The sequence below is a fragment of the Drosophila miranda genome, chromosome 4 (genome assembly GCF_003369915.1).
Source record: "Drosophila miranda strain MSH22 chromosome 4, D.miranda_PacBio2.1, whole genome shotgun sequence".
Lineage (NCBI taxonomy): Eukaryota > Metazoa > Arthropoda > Insecta > Diptera > Drosophilidae > Drosophila > Drosophila miranda.
The window spans coordinates 5226899-5250446 of record NC_046677.1 but is presented as its reverse complement, the minus strand read 5'-3'; the positions used below and the strand labels follow the sequence as shown (position 1 = coordinate 5250446).

At 44.8% G+C, this 23548-nt stretch overlaps 1 long non-coding RNA gene across 2 annotated transcripts in view; it reads right to left on the bottom strand.

The window, feature by feature from the left end:
* Positions 1–23548, bottom strand: part of LOC117188805 — a 59832-nt gene that overhangs the window by 8192 nt on the left and 28092 nt on the right. Inside the window, exons 3-4 of one of the 2 annotated variants that reach the window (XR_004472858.1) lie at positions 18084–18117; positions 8250–8374 (exon numbers count right to left, since the gene is read on the bottom strand). This is a non-coding gene — a long non-coding RNA (uncharacterized LOC117188805). Of the gene's footprint in view, positions 1–8249; positions 8375–9274; positions 9458–18083; positions 18118–23548 lie in introns of those variants that run through there. The other variant, XR_004472859.1, reaches the window with a different exon arrangement.

Genomic DNA, 23548 nt, shown 5'->3' with positions numbered 1-23548 from the left:
TGCTCAATAAATAGTTGAAGGTTTATTTTGCCCCAAAATGTATCTCTTAATTGGAGTTGGGAGACCAGAGATATTAAGGGATTCCCCAAAACCGGATCCCTAACCGCCGACACATGTTTTTGGGTTAAGCGCCCCCCGGCGTCCAGTTATGGAGTGCCGCTAGCCGGCATCTGATCATCGGGGACTCATTTTGATATATAATATTTTAATTAAAATGTAAATCGAAATGATTAAGTGTTTCCAATTTATATGCGATATTTCATAAGCAGCCCAGAAGAGAGCCCAGAGAGAGACGGAGAGAGAGGGAGAGAGCATAAAGCACTGAAAATTGTCGGTAGAATACAAAAGAGCATAATTAATTACACGGCCCCGAGCCCGAGCACGAAACGAGACGAAGACAGCGGCGACAGAGAGAGAGAGAAAGAGAGCGAGGGAGAGCGTGAGCTAATGACAATGAAAGAGAGGGATGCCAGAGGAGCAGAGCCAGCAGCTGATTAATGATGGGCTGTGAATGAGACAGAGACAGAGTGTGCCGCAGAGAGAGAGAGAGAGAGAGAGAGAGACGTGAGACTGTCGAAAATGAGCACAACATCATCATGAGAGAAATAACGATGATAATGAGCATTATATGATAAATCAGGGTAGCTTCAGCGGGGAATGGAGCCAACGAATGCTCTGTTGAAATTTCTGTGGCACAATAATAAATTAATATAAATGATACTTAATTTTATGATTAATGATATTGATGAGTTACCAACCCATACCCAATACCCATCCAGGCAGTCGGTCGGCTCTTGGCCGGACAGGCCGGGGGCCCCCAAAGGGTCGGCATGAAAGATTTTCATAAATTTATCAACCATAAATCAGACGCGGAATTGGCGTCTGGGCCGATGGCCGAGTCTCTCGCTGTGAATAATGCACAATAAATAAAAAATAAATAATACATAATTACAACTTTTGATTATTGCTTCTGCCGACAAAGTCTCTGAATTGATGGGTTTCTGTTTACCATCCTACAGCGATACCTATACCTATACCTATACCATGCCCATGCCCATTCCCACTCCTCTTTCCCGAATCCATTGACGCCTTTCGCGCACTTTCGTGCTGCTCTCTCTGACAAATGATGCGCCCATTTTGGGGCACGGAAAAGATACATTTCAAAATGATTGAAATGCGTAATTAATTTACTTTTGTTTCCCCTCCCGTCTCGAGCATTTTTCTAAACCATTTGGGACAAAATTCCCCCCTCGCTGCGGGTCTGATGAGCCTCAATTTGTCAAAATTAACGAAAAAGCGGCTCGGCACGGCTCGCTTTGATGGTGGAGATTCGGGGCCAGAAAAGTTTTCGTCGAGACAGGAAATAATAATCATGAATGAGTAGAGCTGCTCTGGATATGACAGACAGTTCTCTTTAGGATTTAACTGCGAACTGAAAGTAGTTTGAACAGCGATCTAAAACTTGGTGCAACTCTTGGCGGAAATATTAAAATTATTTAAAGCTTTGGAGTGGTTCTAGCATTGCATTAAATGGGACATTCTTAGGGACACTAGACATTCATTTATGCGAATAATTGTATTGTATGAACTATTCTTTAGGCGTCTTGCTAACATTCCAACTAGAGCACTGCCTGAATCCACAGTATTCATAGAATCCCAGCCATAATCATGCGTATATTAAATGCATCCAATCATTATGGATATTTTTAGGTAGAAGAAATGGCAAAAATGCAGCAAATCGTGCCGTCTACTATCCCTCTATCCAATTGAGAGTGAGCGCGAGAAAAAACAGAAATTTGCGTATCTAGGGAGAATATTTTTAGGCAGAAGGAAAGGCAAAGATACAGTAATTTCTGTGTTGCTTTCTTGTTTTCTCTACTAGAAAACAAGTGGAGAGTGAGCGCGACAACAAACCGAAATTTTCGGCTCTACCATGATGATAACTGCTTCGTTTAGATCATTACGTATATTTTCAGGAAGAAGAGAAGTCAAAAATCATGGCATTTGTATGTTGCTTTTTCGTTCTCTCTACAAGAAAACTAAATGGAGAGTGAGCGCGAAGAAAAACCGAAGTTTTCGGATCTGAAACAGTAAAACTGATGCTACCCACTTCGTTCAGTTCATTTTGGGCGAGGGTTTTGAAGGAATAAGAATTCTAACTGACCGAAAAAAGGGAATACCAAATTGCATCGAAACGATTAGGGTTCATGTAGGGCTCCAATGCCAACATTTCGAAGATGGAGGCGTGTAAGTAAGTCCATACATAGTAGTAGTAGTGCATATTTATATTGTAAGTAAAGACAAAGGCTACGAGGAAACCTTCTTTGTATCCAACCTTTGTCCTACGCGTAGACGAGTATAGATCATACAATCTTCTGTTGATTATCCAACTGACACATGACATTATTCTCATCCATAACGGGAGGAAAACAAAGTAAAGTCCCTGCTGCAATGGATAAAACACTAATTTCAGGATTGCATAAGTCGCATAAGTCAAACTGTCAGCGGCAGAGGCAGAGGCAGAGGCAGAGTCAGAGGCAGAGCCAGAGGCAGAAAACAGGCAACAGACAACAGAAATGACACAGACAACGGCTACGGCGACGGTGACAGCGACGAAAACGACGACGGGGAAAGTTCTGTTGTCTGAAAATGAGTGGAAAAAGTGAAAAGTTAAGCGAAATGAAAAGCAACCCATACCCATACCGAGATTCATGCACGAAAAACCGTTCTTTTCACATGTGTGGAGTGGCAAAATGTTGTTGCTTGTGGCAGTGTTGCCTTGCCTCGCATTTGTTCCAACAAAAGTGCAATTTGCACCCAAAACAGCCGCAAACAAGGATACTGGATGTTGGATGTTGGATGCTGGATACTGAATACCGAATACTGGATGGAAGATGTAAGAGAGAGTCCCCGAGTGTTGACAATGGCAAAAACCTACAGAATGAAGGGAAGAACAAAGGAACACACAAGAACACATATGACAAAAGCAAAATAAGAAAAATCCTCTTTTGTCTCGGGCGTTGCGTTGTGTTTTGTAACGCAAGCATAAAAAATCACGGAACGAAGGAAAAACTTTGCAAACAAATATAAAAGGGGAGAAAACCAGAAAAACAGAAAAACCTTTCGGAAAGACTTGAATCGCTGGAGTGTGTGGCATATGCCACACGGCTGGCGGAGCTAAAGGTGGGAGGAGTCCGCCTCCTCCAGAAGGGAGTACGGGAATGAGTTCTAGGTCTGTATCCAGGCGATAAAAACCCTAACAGACTGGCGAAAAGAAACGACACGAGAGTGCAAGGAAAAAAGGGTACGATTCGAAGCAGAGGATACTCTATCAGATCTATAGTTTCGATTATCTCTGTATTACATAGCAATCTTTCGGGTCCTCGCCATCGAATGATACCTTACTCATATCTGCGCGGGCGAAGCGAGTAACGGACCGAAGCGAAGCGCGTGAGCCGGAGGTTGACGCACGAACGAAGCGCGAAGGCTTGCCCCCTACTGTACATACATATTTCTATGGGTTCTATTGTGTCTTTTGCAGTTATGATAATTGTTTGCTGTTCAAGTGCTGAAAGAGTATCTTAGATGCTCCTTAAACCATAATACCCTTCTGTAAGAGTATGAAAACTGCAGCAAGTAACAGCAGCAGCAGCAACAACCATAACAATGGACAACTGACAGCAGCAGCAGCAGCAACAACAGCTAGTAACCCATCGCATACCCATTGGGCCCATCCCGAGATCTCCAACTCCAACTCCAGCTCTGGCTCAAACTCCCACACAAGAGCCCCTCCGCTGCCACCGCCCTCGCCGTGGAGGAGCAGTTGTTGGCTTGGAACAAATGCGTACGTGACACTTTGGTGGCGCAGAGATATAAGAATGTCACATAACTCAACGTGATTAACGTCTTTTTGTCGCTCTCAGGCGGTGGGCACTGCCATTGCTGCCAGTCGCCACCCTTCCTCCTTTGAGACCCCCCCGCAACCCCTCTTGCACCCCGTTCTTGGCCATGTCTGCATGCAAAAATATAGCCAGCTATAAAACAAGTGGTTCCATCGTTGGGAGTCTGTCTCTGTCTCTGGATTTTCTCATTGTGCCCCATGCCCCATGCCCCACGACCCACGCCCCATGCCTTGCGTCTGGCGTTTAACGAAAAATTTTCTATTATGCCCAGGCATTTTCCAGCTTCCAGCTTCCATTTCCTTTTGCAGTTTTTCCCCCCATTTTCGGTTATTTATGATATAGTAGGGGGAGGGAGGGAGGGGGGCTTCTTGGTCTCTCGAATATTGTATTTGGATTTGGATTTGTTGCTTTAGTTTATTCTCATTAGGGGTGTCATGTTTATGAATGGCAATTCGATTTATGGGTTTTTTATTTGCAGCACAAGAAAACGGGAGAGCCATAAGTCATACCATGAGAAGGGGGTGAGGGGGAATTGGGAATGAATCTGTTGAGAAAGATCAAAGGAATAGCAAATAGCAAATGGGAAAGTTAAGGAGGGGCTAAAGAGATCGTAATACGAATTGGATATACCCCGAAGAAGTGGTTTCTTTTCTTAGAAACCAAAGCAGCACACATTATTATGGACAATCACAATCATGATCGCCGTTTCGTTACGCTTTATGGCCTCATCTCACGGTACACCTTGCAGCCATACTTCAATCGGGCTTATGGCCGAACCGAACAGAAAGCTTGAACTGAAATCCCATTATAAAATCATCAGCCAAAGCTGCAAAACGAAGCGATCACAATAAATTAATGGCAAAGAAACCAAAGAAAACGAAACAATAGAAAATGCGTTTGATACCAGGGGTATGCCGGGGAGCCCATGATTGACATGTTGTGGCAACCGGAAAGCCAAAGACGATGATATATAGACGACGGATGGCATGGCATGGCTGATAGAAGAGGCACAACGATCGATCCGCACACAAAAAGTCAAACGCTCACGCGCGCAACAAATTGGATTTATTTACGCCCCGTCAGCGGCGATCCATCCGATTCATGATCCCCAAACACAACACATAGCCGTACCCGTACTCGTACCCATTCCCAGTCCCGTTTCGAGATGATGATGATCATGCATGATGCATGAGCGTGCGCTCAAATGAACTCACTTCTGGCTGGCAATTACCGGAGTTGAAGCTGGAACTGGAGCTGCTGCTGGGTCGCTGTGTATTGAGTTGCACCAAATCGCATTTTGCGCTAAAAACGATTTGACATTTTCACCATTTTCATCGCCAGTTGACGGTTGGAGTTCTAGTTAGGAGCGGGCCTGGAGCTGGAGCTGAAACTGCAGCTGGGAGAGGTCCGTAGGCGCAGTCCAGCTGCGCTCCAGTCAACCTTAATGACACTCAGTGCGATCGACAGAGCGGCAGAGCAGCAGAGCGGCAGCGCAGCATGGCTACTGGATGGAGAGGAGACTCTGTTCCGACTCTTTCCGACTCTTTTCAGTGTGTTCATACATTAATCATTAGCGTTGGCTTCCTTCCTTCGCTTGTTGTTTCACACATTTCAACTTGAATTAGTCGACGGTTTTCATGAATGAATTGAACGGTCGGGTCCCTGTTTTTTTTTGTTTTTTTTTCGGCTGGGAATACTCTTTGAGCTGCCACCACATGCGGTCGGAGTCGGACTGGAAGTCGAACGTATCGGGGACGCACAATAATAAAGAAATCCCGAAAGAAAGAGGCCGACTCTGGGCTCTCGTCTGTGGGCTCTCTCTATCATTGAGAAATCAAGAAATGCGCAAAGGCCCCGAAGATACTTGACTGAAAAAGTAATGCCCAGGCAATCGTCATCATTATTATATTTTGTAGCGTTTCATGTTGCGCGCTGCGAGAAATTGAAATCAGCATGTGGCATGCGGCATGGGGCATGGGGCATTGGAGGGAGATGTGTGCCGGACCGATCCCGTAGAGCCGTCGGCGAAATGTCTTTGTGTGTAATCGGCCATAAGCACAAGGCCCCGCGGGGCGGCGGGTCTCTATTTTCTCAGAGGAAACTCCACATCACGTAACCATCCTCCTCCTCGTAAGCTTTATTTCTCCGCCTCGTAATCCGAGTGTGGTTTCGCTTACAAGGAGAACAGAGGCCTGGCCAAGGGTAAGTGTAGATTACGCCTAAATGGAAAGGGGGGGACTAAGTGGGTGGGGGCCCGGACAGAGTTCATTCATCAGGTGAGAGGACCAGCCCTGCCGCAAAACTAATTTCAATTTGAATCTCTCTCTGTCTGACAGATTCCTCTGGCAATACAATCATCAATCTACTTCAAAACTTGTGCATTTTGTGGGTTTTGTGCCTGGGTTAAAGTTCAACTGGTCCTATAGGCCCGATGTCATGTCCTTTCCTTAACTTTGCTTTCCTTCCCATTCCTTTCCATTCCTTTCCTTTCGTTTTGCCCAGTGACAGTTGGACAGGCCGAGTGACAGATTTGACCAGAAAACAATTCGTGTGGCACATACAACAATAAACTTATCCCAGACTCTCGGATCTCGACCAGAGCCATGCCCCGCCACGCCCCGCCCCGCCCCGCCCCGCACAAGATGCAGGGCCTGACAGTGTGTCTACACTTCACTTAACTTTCCACCGACTCCTGCCTCCTCCACAAAACTGTTTTTGCATTTTATCCTCGTCAACAGGATTTTTCAGCATGAGCTGGCTGCCGGACAGGGCAGCCATCGTCAGAGCTGTTGGATCCACACAGAGAGCATCAGAGCATCATGTCATTTTCATGTGTCTAGGAGGGAGGACTCTCTCTCTCTGTGTTCCGTCCGACGGGTCTGGACTGGAACTGGGACTTGGACTGGGACTGGGACTCAGCGAATGGTTAGCTCAAACCACACAGAAAACGTCCGACTGGCAAGCAGCTGTCACTCAACTGGAACCCCGGAAGAAGTATGCTTTGAATACTCTAACATTTTCGGGGAGAACCTCTCCAGGCTTTGGTTGCCTGGACATGGCATAGGCAAAGGAGTAACCTATGAACTTTGAAAGGGAATAGCTCTTTTCGGGGTGGTGCATAATCGCCCAGTGTTCTGTCTCTCCGCATCATTCAAAGAGCATCTGGAAGTCAGCCAAGGGAAATCATCATTCCGGAGCCCTCTTATTTTGATGATGTGGCCTGGCCCTTCCGTACTTCTCCCGTACTCTGTCCGGAAGACTTCAGCTCATGAAACTCATTCGTGTGCACTTGTCATGAGCAGTCCCTGATTCATGCCCCTGCCAGATCCCCATGGGCCCCCCACCCACCCATCATCAATGTCATTCCAGTTTTGTTTGCGGTCAGTTTTGTTGCGTATGAATTTTGCATTTTGCATCTTTCTCCACATCTCCATGGAGACAGATTGAACGGACAGTGGACGGAGACATACTCGTAATGGGTGCACAGTGCCAGTGACGACTAATTAATTCCCTTCCTCCTACACACACACACACACACGCACATACAGGGAAAGGGTAACCCTGACAATTAATACGCTTATGGGGCCAATAAAATATTGATAAATGCCCCCGAGAGCTCCACACAAATCCCCGGAACAGCGATCCGAAACGTTCTTCATGAGCAATTTATGTGTTAATATTTACAAATAAATTAAGCGACCCAAAGAGTGGCATGCGAACGGGGGAGGGGACAAGGGGCATGCCTAGGCCATTTCGTAGCCCATTTATAAAACTCGGGAATCCGCATGGGTGGATGGGTGGATGGGTGGACGGGTTGGAGCAACGGTTGGAGCAGGGCAATTGCAAATAAGGCATCATTTGATTAATGAGCAGGCCTGAAAATTAAACAGAAAAGCGGCAGAGCGGCAGAGTGGGAGAGTGGCAGCAGGGGCAGGGAGAGTGGGACACACACTCATCCGCGTGGTGTTCTCTTCTTTCCAATGGGGTGGCAGCAACAGACGCAGACACAGCAGATCAAAAACTCAAACTCTAAGAGTTCTTAAAGCGATTCCTACCCATGAGGATGGGGAAGTGCAGGGATGGACACTTCGGCCAGAGGGAAATGCAATATATTTGAAAGGGTAATCCATCTAAGACCTTATATGCAGATTGCAGATGAGTACGGGAATACGTATTTGGGGGGTAAAACGCTTAAAGTATAATTATCCCATTCTACTCTGACTACAAAAAGGGATAAAAGAAATTTTACTTAATAATTTTATGCACATGGGCCCATGCATAATAAATGTCATAGAAAGTTGGGTGAAGGAGTAGAAAATTCATATATAATTTCAATTTTATACTTACAAGAATTCTATTATTCCATTAGAAAACAGGAAATTCGGCTTTGAATTTTAGAAAGGTATCCAGAAATGTGATCCGAAATGTTATTCAGAATTTTACTCAGAAATGTGAACCAAGAACTTGCACATCTGCAAAAGAATTTATAGAATTTACGTTTTTAATATATTAATAAATATTATTAAAAAATATATAAAATGCTTATAAATTTTATGATATTAAAGTATGATTTTTATATATTTTTTTATGTGTGGAATATTTCGTAGGAAATTTATGTAATTTATGTAGTTATTTAAAATAAAATGTAACAAGCTCAATTAATTTAATTTAATAATAAGTTAGTTTCAAAAAATATTTAAATTCGTTGGGCTTGGGCCAACAACAATCAAATTCAATAAAAAATTGCAACAATCTTCAGAAGAGGTACTGATAGACCCCCATATTTAAATTTACGGATTTTAATTACAAAAATAATATTAAAATAATTAAATAATATTCACTGAGATTAGATTATAAATGTATTTAAAAGAATCTCTTTAATACGCTCAACATAAAACATCTTAAAAATAAATATAATACATTGAGCATGTAACAAATACATATATTTAATTTATGTATGAAAATAATTCATTTAAATATGAAATATATTTATTATTATTTTAATTATGATATATGTATATATTTCTTTTAATTATGAAATATATTTATATCAAATATTTTTTTATTAATGCCAAAATATAAGTGAAACTACTTCCATTTTAATATTTCCACTTTCGGGGCAAATATAAATATCAAATCTAAATAAATATTTAAATCTGAGTGAAACTCTGCGGGTCTCAGGACTGTTTTCTCTGGGTGTAGCTTTTGTTGTTCGTTTATCGATGGTTTCCATAATTATTGAGTATCTACTATAATATATATAATCACTGCTAATGACGATCAATCAAATGGGCAATCGCTTAGCCAAATGTCTGGCATTCCGTATGATTTCCAAATAATTTACTAGCCATATTTTTCATTCCCCCACATACCACATAATACCCGATTCTCCATTCTCCTTACTGCTTCTCGTCTCGTTTCGTCTCGTTTCGTCACTTCTCCTGTTTCTTTGGTTTCTGCTGCTCCCCAGTTCGTTTGCTCGCCACTGCCTCTTTTCTTTCGACATTTGTTAAATATTTGCGAGGGCATAACTCATTTGGTAATTTAAGTACTTGCACGAGTCGGTCGTCGGTCGTTGGTCGTTGGTCGCGGGTCTCACGTACGCCCCGAGTGCACCACGAGAGAAGGAGAGATGGGGAGAGAGAGACCCCTACACAGGAAGTGCCCAGAGCATCAGCAGAGTCGAGCCAGGAAGAGAGATAGATGAAGAGATGGAGGGAGAGCGACTGCAGCAAGTGTTTCAGCTGCCGCCTCTGCTCTGGCTCTGCAGCTGAGGGGGATTTCGCTTTTAGGAATTAAGCGTGTAAAATACGAGCGCATAAATCTATTTGCTACGCATATAAACAACCCAGCCCGTAGAACAGCTCCGAGCGGCGACTGTAGAGACCGTACAGTGAAGAGTGTGGAGTGGAGAGTGTAGAGCGGAGAGCGAAGAGCGGAGAGCGGCAGAGAGAGAACATTTGCGTGTGCAATCACGCCATTCTCCATTTGCCATTTGCCGAGAAATGTAATTAGGCCTGCCGCCATGTGGAACGCATTCTGCTGCCTGCCTGCCTGCCCAAAGGCGATCTCGGGGCACTGCGGACTGGGGGATACGCTGTTATATGGTTATAGGTGGTGCCGCAGGTGGGAGGCGGGTGGCGGCGGAGGGAAGGGAGGACTAACAGATGGCTTCCAGTTGACCGCGACCGCACACACAGCCGTCCATCCAAGTGGCAGGCTGCCAACCCGCGTGGAATTATTGCGCGGACTGCAATCTTTAGCCTCCAAATGATAACAGGGCACGAACTGCGTTCCCCCTCTACGAGGAGGGGGACGGAAGAGAGGGGGATAATGACAATATTACAGCTCGCCTCGATCCGCCAGGTGGAACGCCTCTCAAATTTATTGAATTATGAAACGAGCAGCAGCGCGGTATTGCCCAGCAATTGCTATTTATTTGCCCATAAAGCAAGTCATTAAAATATATTCCGCTAACAAGGGGGCCCCATTCAGAGAGATAACAGGCATTAGTAATACCCTGTACCAGGGAAAAGACAATAGGAATATCGCTCTATTACATACAACAGTTTTGGGTCGTCAGGGCTCCGGTATTTTACCCATATCGACGCGAGAAAAGCGAGTGGATGGACCGAAGCGAAGCCAATGAAACAAACGAGCGAAGCGAGTGAGCCGGGGGTTGGTGCACGAGCGATGGGAGTGTGTAGAGGTGTGTAAGAGTGTAGGAGGGTGTTAAATATAATTTTAGAACAAGATTTTCCATTTGGAACACAGAGTCGCACTAAGAAACGTTTTCGGTGAATAAGATCCTACGAAAGTCAAAGATCCAAGGAAAAGACTAAAATAAATGGAGATTTTGAAAGGTGCTCAAATGACATTGATATCGGATACCCCAGCAAATACTCTAGGATGTGCCGCTGTAGGCTTTACTATCACATTTTCTACATTAAAACTCAAGTGAATAATAAACCTTCAATTACTCGTTATATATTAAATATTAATCTCACAAGTACATAAACAAATTATCAGTTCAGAAAATGCTCATCTAATGATGATTATATGAGTAAAATAATAATTAACAAACAATAAACATGCATCAACCATTATAAAAGTTGAAAAGAGACTGCATTCTATATATTCGTATTCCGATTATCACCAAGCCAATTATTAAACCAAATAATACCTTTAGTATAGATAAATGTTACTTAAAAAACGCCCAAGGATGATGACTTAATAGAGTGCTCAGAGTACGAATATGATGAAGATTGCTTCAGTGCTTCCTTCAGCCTAATGACCAACTGATGAGACCCTTTTTCAATGCCACATTCCCCAACTCCCGATACTCGTATAAACAATGCACTTACCCCCGCCTGCTCCACTCTATAAGTGACCGAAAAAATTGCTAAAAACCTGCACCAAATGTGCAATGAAAAAGTAAGTAAAATGTTGCAAAAACCAAAAAAACAAGCACAGAAATGCATCCACATAAAAGGAGGGTAAAAGGAAGCACAAAGGAGCGAGTGAGCGAGCGAGTGCGGCAGGTCCGGCGAGTGCGAGTGGAAGAGATAAAGAATAATGACCACTTTGCCATCTCGTGGCAAATAACCATTCATCAAATTGTCCAAATTACAGACATTTCACAATGACGCGAGTGGGGACGGACGTCTCTACCCCTCAGTCGTTGGGCTCTCTTTCTGGGTGCCCAACGATTTGGACTGTTGCAATGTCGACAGAGCGGCGGCAACGCTGACGATGACTGCAATTCGTTTACACCAATTTTATGGTAACAAGCCGCCGCCGTCGCTGCCTCCCTCCTGCCTCCTGCAAGTCCCCCTCCTAACTGGACATGCCCCATGGCAGCTGCTAGCCAAATGAGTGAAGTGGAGTGGAGTTTGAGTCGAGTTTCGGGTTTGGGATTCCTCGTTTTTTGCATTTTGGACTGCTTAAATTGCCGGCTGCATTTGGTGGATAACCACCAAGGAAAGTCCGGCTTGGATTGGATTGAATTTGGGCAAGGGTTCACGCCTGAAACTATGCAACAGCTGCTGCCACAGCATTGCCGATCTGCTCTCGAGGCCCATCCTCATCTGCGACATGCATTCAATTTCATGGCTGACCGCTGACAACAACTGCAATTTGGGGACATTAAGTTTTGACATTGAATAATCACCGCCAAAGGCGTTGACGACACACACAGACACACATGGCTCGTCCTCTCCCTCCCCCTCTCCCCCAGAGAGTGGGTACGAGGCATGACATGGCTGATGCTCATTCATAAAATCCGCGTACATTTCTGCGCCTATAATAAATTCAGCTCTCACTCATCAGGCCAGGCAGGCAGGCAGGCCGGGCATACTCGCATGAAATTTTCATAAGGGAGCGTCATCAGACGGCTTGATTGAGGAGGTTTCATGGGATAGTCCCCGCCCCCGGTCCTGGTCTCTGCACAGGGGACCGGGGACCGGGGACCGCGTACCGGCTTTTATTTTGATTTATTTGCCACAGACACGACAGTTAATTTGATATTTTGATTAACTGCTACAGTCCGTACTGCTGCCAGCCATCCGGTTTTTCGCAGAGTGTTGGGCGGGGGGCTCCAACGGGGGGGACCGCCTCTCAAGGTGAGTGTGAACAGGGGGAGCCAGGGAGCAAGGGTCAGGCGTCAGCTAATCCCTTATATAAGCTCTCACTTTCGCGGCTACGTAAACGACACTTGCCACATGGGTTGTTTCGGGGCACGGTACACGCCCTCCTCTCCTGCCTCTCATCCCCCTCGTGCACCGCTCGTTGGCGTTCTCAATTCCTCTGTTCCATCGGTTTCCACATAATTTTATAATTTTTATTCACTTTGCGAAAATGCGAAAATAATTGCAGTGCAGTTAATTTATTATGTCGCTGCCAAGACATGAAGTCGAGTGGTGTGAGATGTGTTTTAACCCCTCGACGAGTCAGAGTCAGAGTCAGAGTCGAGGAGGCATTCGCCAACAGTGGGGCAAATATTTGAGAGACATTTGTTGAAATTCAAGATTTTTTCAGACTTTTGGAGCCATTCGGCAGCATTTTAATAGGAGTATTGTAGGTACTTGGAATATCATTTTGAGTACCATTAGGATCTATGGGATCTATAAGAATCTATAATACGATATTAGAAGATCTTTCGAAAGAATTGCAGGATTATAGAAATGTATTTTGAGAGATCTGTAGAGCTTGCAAATACTATTTTATAGTTGATGATGATTATATTATATTATAATATTTACAAGCCTTCAAAATTTCTTAAAATACATTTTGACGATCTTTATAGGTCTTCTCATAGATATCTTGAAATTTAAAATAATTTTAATGGTAAGAAAACTTTTTTAGAATTTTATAAGCCATATTATTAATAGAGCGAATTTTTTAAAATTTATAATAAAGTAAAATGTTGTTTTAGAAAATAGAAAAAATTATTCTCTTCTAAGATATGCTTCTTAGAGTCCAAATATTTCCTACTTTAAATGGCAAATGAGCTTTTTTTATCGATATTTTGTCCCACTGTTTGCCGATTGGCGTCGCCGTCATCGTCTGCTGCCGCCACGGCGCACAACTGTTTATTGTGAAAATTGATTTATTATCGCGATGGCCGCGTTATTTTTTTCGTTTTCAGGCCTCCCCAACGGGCACACAGTGTGTGCCCCCCTCTGTCCTCTAGCTTTTCTGCCTGCCTGCCTGCCTGTCATATGGAACTGTGGCTGGGGCATGCACCACCATCGGCGTCATCAGCATTTGCATCGATTAAAATAAGAATTTTACATGCGATTCGTGTTGTCGTCGCCTGGCTTTGTCTGCTCTGCTCTGCCCTGCCACACCACACACCACACACACGGCGCACACTCCTCAGGGGCAAGGCTCTGGCTCTGCTCTGCCCCTGCCCCTGCCTTTATTTCACTCTCGAATGCAATATGCGGCTTAATAAATTTATAATAAAAACAGCGCCAAAAGGGGCGGTTCAGGGACGTTTCAGGTGGTGCGAAGGGGCATTGGGGCACTGCTAAAAAATGCATGCATGCATGAATTTTAACGAATTGCTGATGAAAATGTCGCATCATAAATTATTTCATATTTAGGGCCTCGCCCGGAGTCGGTGGTCGGAGGGGGTCTGTGGGGGTCTGAGGGGGGGGCATAGATATATCAACGAACTGCGATCCGCGTGAGATAAATTGCAGTGGTCCGGATCCGGGTCTGGGGTACGGTACGGCTCTCAGTCTTTGCCCTGTTGTTGTGTGCATGCATAAATTAAATTTATATTTTACTTTCGAGTTATGCGTCTGGGTAATTATTTTATCTTTCGGCCCCTGCACTCGTCCTCCTGCTCCTGCTTCTGCTGCTGCTCCTGCTCCTTCAGATCCAGCTCCAGTTCCAGTTCCAGTTCCTCCTCGCGGACCTCCTCCTTGCAGCAGGCAGGCAGGCAGGCCGACAGGCTACGTGGTCATGCATGGCATTCAAAGGTTAATTGCCATTTTTGTGTATTATTTTATTTCGGCCTTAATTGCCATTGAGTGGCACATGCATCATGCACCATGCACCAGGCACCATGCACCCTACACCACATGCCACATGCACCATCCACCATTCGCCGTTGCACCACTGTGCAACAATGGGGCAGGGGCGTGACAGCCAGGAAGGAGGTTCGCTGCTTGAAGTGAAACACAGAGACCGGCAAAGAGAGTGAGATTGAAATTGTCAGTTGTTGGTGTGATTGATTGATTGATCGACTGATTGCAGGCGAAAGTTGTTTGATTGCAGGCCAGTTTTCGTTAAGGGGTTGCGTCAGCCACAAGGATGATGGGGGGCGGGGGGTCACGAATAGGTTAGCGGAAAACTTGTGGCACAAAAAATAGGGGGGGGGGGGACTACTAAAAGTTCCTGCAATATTCTTGTTTTCATCATTAATCGATATTTATTGATAGAGAGTTGCTTTTATCGATATTTACACTTTTCTATCGATATAAAATCGATTGAAATTGCATAAAAATGGTAGAATATGAGTAAAGGGAGAAAACTTTAAGGCAAAGACTACCAATCGAACATAACTTTGATTCCTTAAGTTATCGATAACAATTAATAATCAAATCTCTCAGTATTCACGCCAAATTAAAAGCACGTAGGTTTTTTTATCTTTTCCAAACTATGGAAATAAAATATAGAGGAAAAAAACAATATTCATGGTGGCTAAAGCGGGTTCTAGTCTCTAGAATCGATACAAATTCCATATTATCGATAAATAATCGAGAGAAAGCTTTGCTCTCTGGACAGGACATATTCCCCTCCCCTTTAATACCTGGCAAAAGGTCCATCCATAAGTGTTTCAACTGTTCCGTTTAGGAATGAAATGTCTTGGGCATTTTCCAATCAGATGTCCGCCTGTCGGTTGTGTTTCTATGGAATACCATAAATGATTCAAATGCATTACATTTTTCCTTAAATTATTCCTTGTTGCATGTCACCAAGCAATTCAGTAAGAAGGCATTTCCTTCAACTGCCACTGCCACTGCCACTGGCACTGCAACATATGTTGTTGGCATATACCAATCACCCCATCGCTGACAGCCCACACTCCTTTCGCTCCTTTCGTAGTGCCCCTTCCCGGTAGTAAGGGACCCATAAGCAACCAACACTCTCCCAGTCAGTCACGAGTGCAACTTGTCTTGGCTGATGGCCGTGACCAAAGTGGAGAAGTCTAGTAAAATGGGGATACTACGGGCAGGCGTCAACTCTGGCGCGCCAGAATTGGCATTAATGAGCAGACAAAGAGCTCAAACAAGCCAACAGGCAAGCAGGCAAGCAGGGAAGAGGCAAGAGGCAACGGGCAACAGGCAACCAGGCAGCAAATGCAACAGCAACGGCCATAATGAAGTCAAAGCAACAGGCCACTTAGCGGCTCAAATGGATGGATGGTAGGGAGGGGAGGGACGGAGACAGAGACAGGGAGAGGGAGAGAGACAGCAGCGTAGAGTGCAGAAAATGCGTCGATCAAATTAACAATTTAATTTCTAAGAAAACTAATTAAAAATCACGCAGCAGCGCGCGAGTCGTGGAATTGATGGAGGAGTGGATCCGAGTGGATCCGACTTGGCTGAGCTGTCTAAGCAAAAGACTTGACGCTGCCCCGTGTCCCGTGCCCCCCCTGACCGTGCTCCGTGCCCCATCTACCCACTTCGTGTCCATGTCTGGCCCGAGTGGCTGCAACATGCGTCAAGCATTCGCAATTAGCGGAGCTGCAGCCCCCAGCCAGCCCCTTGCTTGAGGGGGCCCCCCCATTAAAAGCAGGCAAACATGCCCCGGCACCGGCCCCAGCCCCAGCCCCAGGCCAGGCCCCGGCTCTGGCTCCGTTCAGAGCTCAACTGATGCACTGCACACTTGATTTTCCAATCAGAACACTCTCCCTCTTTCCATCCCATCCAGCCATTATCCCTTCCGTCCCCCCCCCTCTGCCAGCCGCTGCAATCTAAAGTGAGCGTCTCGTCTCGTCTCTCCCGAAGTTGGCTAGTCAGCAACGTCAGCAACATTTGTGGCAACGTCTTTTGCGAGGCGATGCAACAACAATGGCAAGAATTATGGTGCACCAAAGATATAGCCAAGACGAATAGGGTATGCTCTATGCGGGGCGGGGAATAGGGGCCCAGAAGATGGTTAGATGGATGATATATGAGGAGTAGATCTAGTATAAGCTTATAAGTAGATGAGCAGACGATGAATAGTGCGGGAATTCAGAGGAAAAGATGCAAAAGGATGATCAGAAAAGGATGGTTAAAGAATGCCATCCACTTTTGGATGATTTTCCCCATCACTAGATGGAAAACACATCAGGAACTCCAGGAACAATCGAATATTTGAATAGATTCCGTGTATATCCCCTGGGAAGCATTGGGAAACCCGCGTACGAGTTGATTCAATTTTAATCTCTAATTTCCATCCTCTTTTCTAATCTGAAACCCATCCATTAGTCGCAGTAAACCACACACGAACTCCGGAGCGCTGCAGCGTGTTGTTGCAGTAATAACTTCCTCGGTGCCGTTAGGGTAGCAGCGCACATCAAACGTGCCACATACAACTTGCAACTTGCAATTGCTGTCTGCCAGCGGCTGATGGATGGATTGCCTGTTTGACTGGCTCTCTGGCCTGGCCTGTAGTCTCCCCCGCGCACACCCCGCGCGCGACTCGACTTGACTTGCCCCACGACTTGACTTGACTCTTGCCTCGCCTTTTCGCGATGCCACACATGCTAAACTATCTCTCTCTCTCTCGCTGCCGTGGCCTCCTCGCCCCTGTGGCACGCCCCTTGTTTGTTCGCGCTCGTGTGCGCCTTGTCAAGAGTGGCAGCCACCACTGGAGGGGGGCACTGGGGGGCACTGTGCAGAATCAGGGATCGTTGCCGGTTCTGTTGTACGTCGTCAACGTTGACTGCTAATAGACGCTCACGCTCACGACTTTATGCCACACATCATTCAAAAGCGGGGGGCACCAGAGGACATGAGGGGGACAGGAGGCAGAAGGCAGGCACCTTACTTGGGGGCCCCCGATGCTGATGTTGCATATAATTAATTTATTATGTTGTTGCCGCTTGCAGCCTTTGGCCATATTTCTGCGACGTTGCCATCATCGTCATGGCTGGCTCCTCAAAGCCCCCCACTCGGCCCACTCGCCCCACTGCACTCGCAGGTCCCGCTCCACTCTCGACCATGTTTCTGCCTGGTTTATGACGCATTTATGGCTGCATTTATAATGTTTGTCGAGAGCCAAGACTCTGGTTGCCTTGTCATGTTATTAGTTTTGCATTTGAAGCCGCAACAGGAAATTGACTCGAACGGAACAATCCAGCCCGGCAGAGCCTCTCCACTGAGATGGCGATGAAGATGGAAGATGCAGCTGGATTTGAAGCTGCATTTGGCAGCCCCTTCGGGATGATGGGTTGATTTTCCCATTCAAAGATTCGCACATAAACGGCCAATTTGTACACGTTAAGAGCTGGCAGGGCCTTCAAATGTTAGATTTATGCTTGCAAAGGAAGGATTTGAGGAGATTCGAGAGAAAGTGAAGGAATACTTTCGGTAAGAGGTATAATTATGATCTATTTGGGTTTATTTTAGGGGGATTTCCAAGAGGTAAGGGCTCCTTTTAGGAGATCCCTTGAGTACTTACCTTAGGGAATATTTTTTGTGAGCTTCGAGGAGAACTGAAAATACAGGGAAAATAATTTAATATTATTTGCCACTTCAAGAATAATTTTTAGTAGCCTCTCTAGCCCTCATTTTCTCCACTTCCACCTCCCATTTCCACTCCGTACCCTCTCTATCTTCCATCACAAAGAAGCACTTGATTGCTTGCCACCTGGGGGAAATCCAGCTGAAACATTTCCCCGATTTCCCATGTCGACAAAACTCCATCGAGTCGCGCGGCCAAAAGGTCGTACATTAGTGGCGTTGATTTGTGCACTTTGTGCCCCCACACTCAGCCCCCTCTGGCCCCACCAGCAACCAAGCTGAGCTGTGAGTGCCTGTCGTCGCCATTGCTGCCACCAAGTTGCAACTGCAGTTTCAATCAATCAAACGCGAGCCAAAACGGATGTGGACATTCCACTTCACACACACACACACACACACACACACACGACACACCAGAGGCACAGAAGCAGGGGAGGCACTACCTGAAGGTTGTTGTGTGGCAGCGCAGAGGTGTCAGCAAAGGCGTGGCACTACATCAGCAAAAACAGCTCCAAGTTGGCATTGGAACGAGGCAGCGGATATATGCGGCATTCGGTTTCCTGAATGACATTCTGCAGGTGAAAGGCAATTTAATTGAGGGACTTCTTTGCCACAACCATGGTCTGGCTCTGGATCTCTGATCTGGTTTCATCATTAAGCCTGTAAATTGGTCAGCTCGTGGTCTGTTGGCCGAGAGCAAAGCAAAATGTTTGCACACCCAATTTATCATTTCATTTGCAGCGCGAAAACGCACAAAAATGCAACCGCATTTGGCCAACATTAATCATACGACATGTTGACAGCTGTCATCGCGACGCGACGCTCGTTTGCTGTTGCCGCTGGCTGTTGCCACTGCTGCTGCTGCTGCTGCAAATTGCTGAGCTCAGCAGCCGTGCAACATTTTAATCCACTTCCAAAAGGGAACGACAGACAGCGTGAGGAGGCAGTGAGGCAGAAATAGTTGGTTTGTCGGGGATTTCATCAAGTCAGCGCCAAAGAGGAGCCCCCGACAACCGATTAAAGTACATGAATGAATGCTCTTTTCTTCGAGATGTATTGAGTGCATCTTGCGGCCATTTTCCACCTTCCAGCACTCTCCATGCCATTCGGTGGGATCGTAATAAATCTTTTTTGCCACACCATGCCAAAATGAACAATGAAGAATAATGAGGCCTTGGCCAAAAAGAAAAGAACTCCCGACTGGCAGGGAACGAGAGAGAGAGAGAGTGTATATAATAAGCTCATTAATCATTGGAGAGGGACTGGGATTGGGACTGGGACTGGGACTGGCATTGAGTGACTGGAGAAGAGCAATCATCATCCATATAGAGAGAGAGAGAGAGAGTGAATGTGTCAGTCCGTTCCTCTTGTCACTCACTTTTCTTCAGCTCAAATTGTGCACTATGGGGGCATACGGCCCAGAGAAGGCGTGGCATATCCTCTTGCAACAGTTTTCGATCATTAATTAGGTGGCATTTAATGCGAGTCAACAGTGCGTCGTGCCGTGCCGTGCCGTGCCGAGCCGTGCCGGATTGCAACTGTGCGTCTGCCACCATCATTAATCTCATTTGAGAGCGAACAAATTGAAGTTGAAAGAGACCCGGGAGCAGCAGCAGCAGCGGCGATGGGAAGTCCGTTTCGACCCGATCTCGGGGCCTGGAACAAATCTAATAAACTTCGTTTTTTCCGGCATTTCCGTTTGCAGCATTTGTTATTATGAATTGTTATAAAATTTTTCACAATTTCCACATTTTCCAACATCCGTCCAGCCAGTCCAGGGCAGGACAGGGCAACAATACACGTAGCAGAGAGGCGTGGCAGCGGCAGAGGCAGAGGCAGATGTATCCCCAAACATCATCATCATCAGCAGCGGCATCGTCATGGTCGTCGTCGTCTCGTTGTCGGTGCCCATGGCTCGAGTCATTTATAACAAGAAGGAAAGATGGGTCTGTTTGGGATTTGAATAGGTTGATACTGTGGAATGATGAGGGGTTTTTATAGAGCAGAAAAATGTTTACAGCGCTGGTATAGGGGTACGTGGTAGAGGGGCTTTAGAAATTCTTTAATATTTATAGGAAGAACCTATTGTTTCTGTGTCTTATATCTCGAAAATGTATATAGATTGTAGAAAATTTACATATTTAAGATATTTAATAATAATAAGGGATAAGGCTTCTACGAACTCGCTTCGGTCGTGCGACAACCCCCGGCTCACTCGCTTCGCTTATGTCCGTACTCGCTTAGCTCACGCAGATATGAGACAACTAGCGGAGCAACGACGACCCAAAAACTTTTTATATAAGAAAGAGACATGGCTTCTAAAATATCTTTGGGAATTTGAATGGTTTTTGATTAAAAAGAACTATCTAAAGGTCCCTCGTGGCTATAAGAATTGTATAATAGAGAACAGATATACCAAAAACTCGTCCCCCCTCTTCCTATTAATCAGATACCAGGTATTTCTTCTGGGAATAGTCAACTGCTGGCCAAAACTATCACACCCTCTGCCACAGAGGGTATCAAATCATTTTTGACCCAACAAAGGCCCAGTAGTGGCTCCGAACGGAATGGAATGGTGGAATGGGTCGCGTCGAATCGCTCAGTGGAGTCGGAATCGCAGTAGCCACCAATACCGATGACTGCTACTTGCTACCGTCGTAATCTCGTTTCCGAGACAGACGTCTCTCCATCCATCCATCCATCCGTTCCACTGTCCCGCTGTCCGTCTGCAATGTCCACTGAGATTTTTTGATTGATGTCGAGTGGCGCACGTTGCAGTGCTCTTAAATTTTTTATAAATTATAATTCTTTCCATCGACTGGCAGACATATTTTTCATGTCATGTCCACTCCCCCCCGCCCTGCCCCCCTCCAGCACTCCTCCGATTGATTGATGAAAATGCGAGGCGTGTACGAAAAAGAGAAGGAGAGAAAAATATAATAATAATAATAATGATATATCTATGCAAATTACGGCACACAAATTATTAGTTTCATGTTCGCCGAGGCAGCAACATTTCTGTGTGGACTGTGGATTGAGAATTCGAGGATGACGACGATGACGGTCCGCTCTCAGAGGCAGGCAACCAGCGAGGCAGCCAGGCAGAATTTTTATATTAATTTGCCAATCATTAATCATCCAACGAGGGGGCGTTGTTGTCAGACGTTGTTTGATTTCTTTTCTTCCTTTTTTTTTTTTGTTTGCTGGGTAGGTAGGTGTCAAAGGTGGCAATATGGGTCCCCACGCCGGCCCCCGCCGTCACGGCTGCCTCGGGGTGTGGCCGGCAGCTGGCGGACTTGAAGGGAATTTGTGCTGCCTAATTTCAATAATTTAAACAATGGAACAAACTGACATGAATGAAAATATACGATTGCTGTGCCATCCCTCAAAAAGTGGAACAATAATAAATGGAATAGAGTGCAAAAGAGACTTCAATCATTCCGCAATGTATAGAAATTTCTTACAATTAGTTCCATACTCAAAGACTTATTTAAATATTTTTAAGGTTGAGATCAGGTCAGAAAATCTGAATCTTTAAGGCTCTTTTTGGTAGAGTAACTCCTGCCATCATAAGGGTATTTCTGTAGCGATTAAAAAGAGGCAAACGGAGTAAGACCTACCTATCATTACAGATCCTATTCCAAAATCGAAGGTTATTTAACTTCCTATGAAAAATATCATATATTTTTAGCAATAAAATAAAGTTTTATTTGCCCGATCTTCAGGGTTTTTTCTTTACCTTTTCTAAAAGTTCTGAAGTTCTCTATCAGGAATCCCTTCCCTTTATTCTCTTGATCGAATAATATTCCTATATTATGGGGAATCCCCAAACACTCTTCCTCCCTGCCTTTTAGTCGAGAAAGCTTTGCTTTGGCAGGGTATGAAACCCATAGCTGCCTGCCACCACGACATTCCTCAGGGTTAATCTCTGTGCATTTCAACAACTTCATTTTGTGGCGTATGGGAGGGGGAGGGGTAGTGGTATGCCCCATGCCCCTTGCCCCAAGTATGTATGCACATTGTTGGAAACACACAAAAACAGAGTTATGCCTGCACTTCGGCTTGGCATATTCTCGGTTCTGGCTCTCTGGTTGCTGGTTTCTGACTCTGGCTCTGCCTTCGACACTCTGGCTCTGTGGCCTAAAGGGCAATAAAAACTATTTACAGTTCAATTTGCTATAATATTTGCAGCTGAGAGGACCGCAAACGACAAATATGCACCACCAAACCGAAACGAAACGAACCACAACCGAAAACCAACAACAACCGCAGACAGAACGACCTTTCCGCCCCCCCGAACCGACCCGGCACCCCTTACTAGATACGCAAATAGCTTTAACTTTTTAGAATGCGTTGGAGCTGGCGTTGGCGTTGGTGTGGCTTTGGCGTTGGCGCACTCAAAGTGGAATCAAAGTTAATACACAAACAAAACGCACAGACCAGAGACAGAGGGACAGAGACAGAGAACACACTAGCTTTGGGTATCTGAAAATCTACAGACAGTAATCCAGTGTGTAGTGGTAGGGCCAAAAAAAGAGAAGCAGAATCGATATTGGGTGCCATTTCGACTAAGAGATACCCACTACTGGGTATTCGGTATTCGCTTCGGATTCGCTTCGTCTTCGACCAAAATGGACTGAACAAAGTAGGTATTTTTACGGTATCGGATTCCAAAATTTCTGACTTTTTTCGCGCTCACTTTCCATTTAAATCCTTGTAGAGAGAATGAGAAAGCAAGCATAATCGTAATGATCAAAAGCATTAAAGACGCATGAAATATATCTGGGATTTTATGAGTACTGTGAATTTATGCAGGGCTCTAGCATACACCCAGAGAAAAAACACCTGAGAATCATAATTATTCATTTTAAATGTATTAATTTTTTAAAACAATATATTTCATATTTTAGTTAAATATTTGTATAATTAGATTAAATATATTTTCTACAAATTCAATAAATTAATTAGGTTTTTTTATATTTAGATACTAGGGGGATACCCCTGCGCACTCGCTTCACTTGTACGCCAACAATAACAGGGAGAACATTTGGGTCGTTTTTTAAAGAATTTTCAATATAAATCAATTTTAAAAAAAATTATTATTTATTTCAATTATTTCATAATTTATTTATTTTATTTTTGTATTTACCAAACAAACCAAAAAACCAAGTATTTTATTTCAATATGGGTGTTTCTTTTTAATATGCCATTTTGTTCTTACGATATTTATACAGATAGAATTTCAATAGCTTTCTGGCAATGCATTTTTATGAGAGGGGAAAATTTAGCATTACTGCAAGAAGGAATTTTGTAGGCAGTGCTGTTCTTATTGAGGTATTTTCTTTCTAAGAACTACTTAGGTTTGATGAATTCTGGTAGATCCATCTATAAAGCTTCTATGTA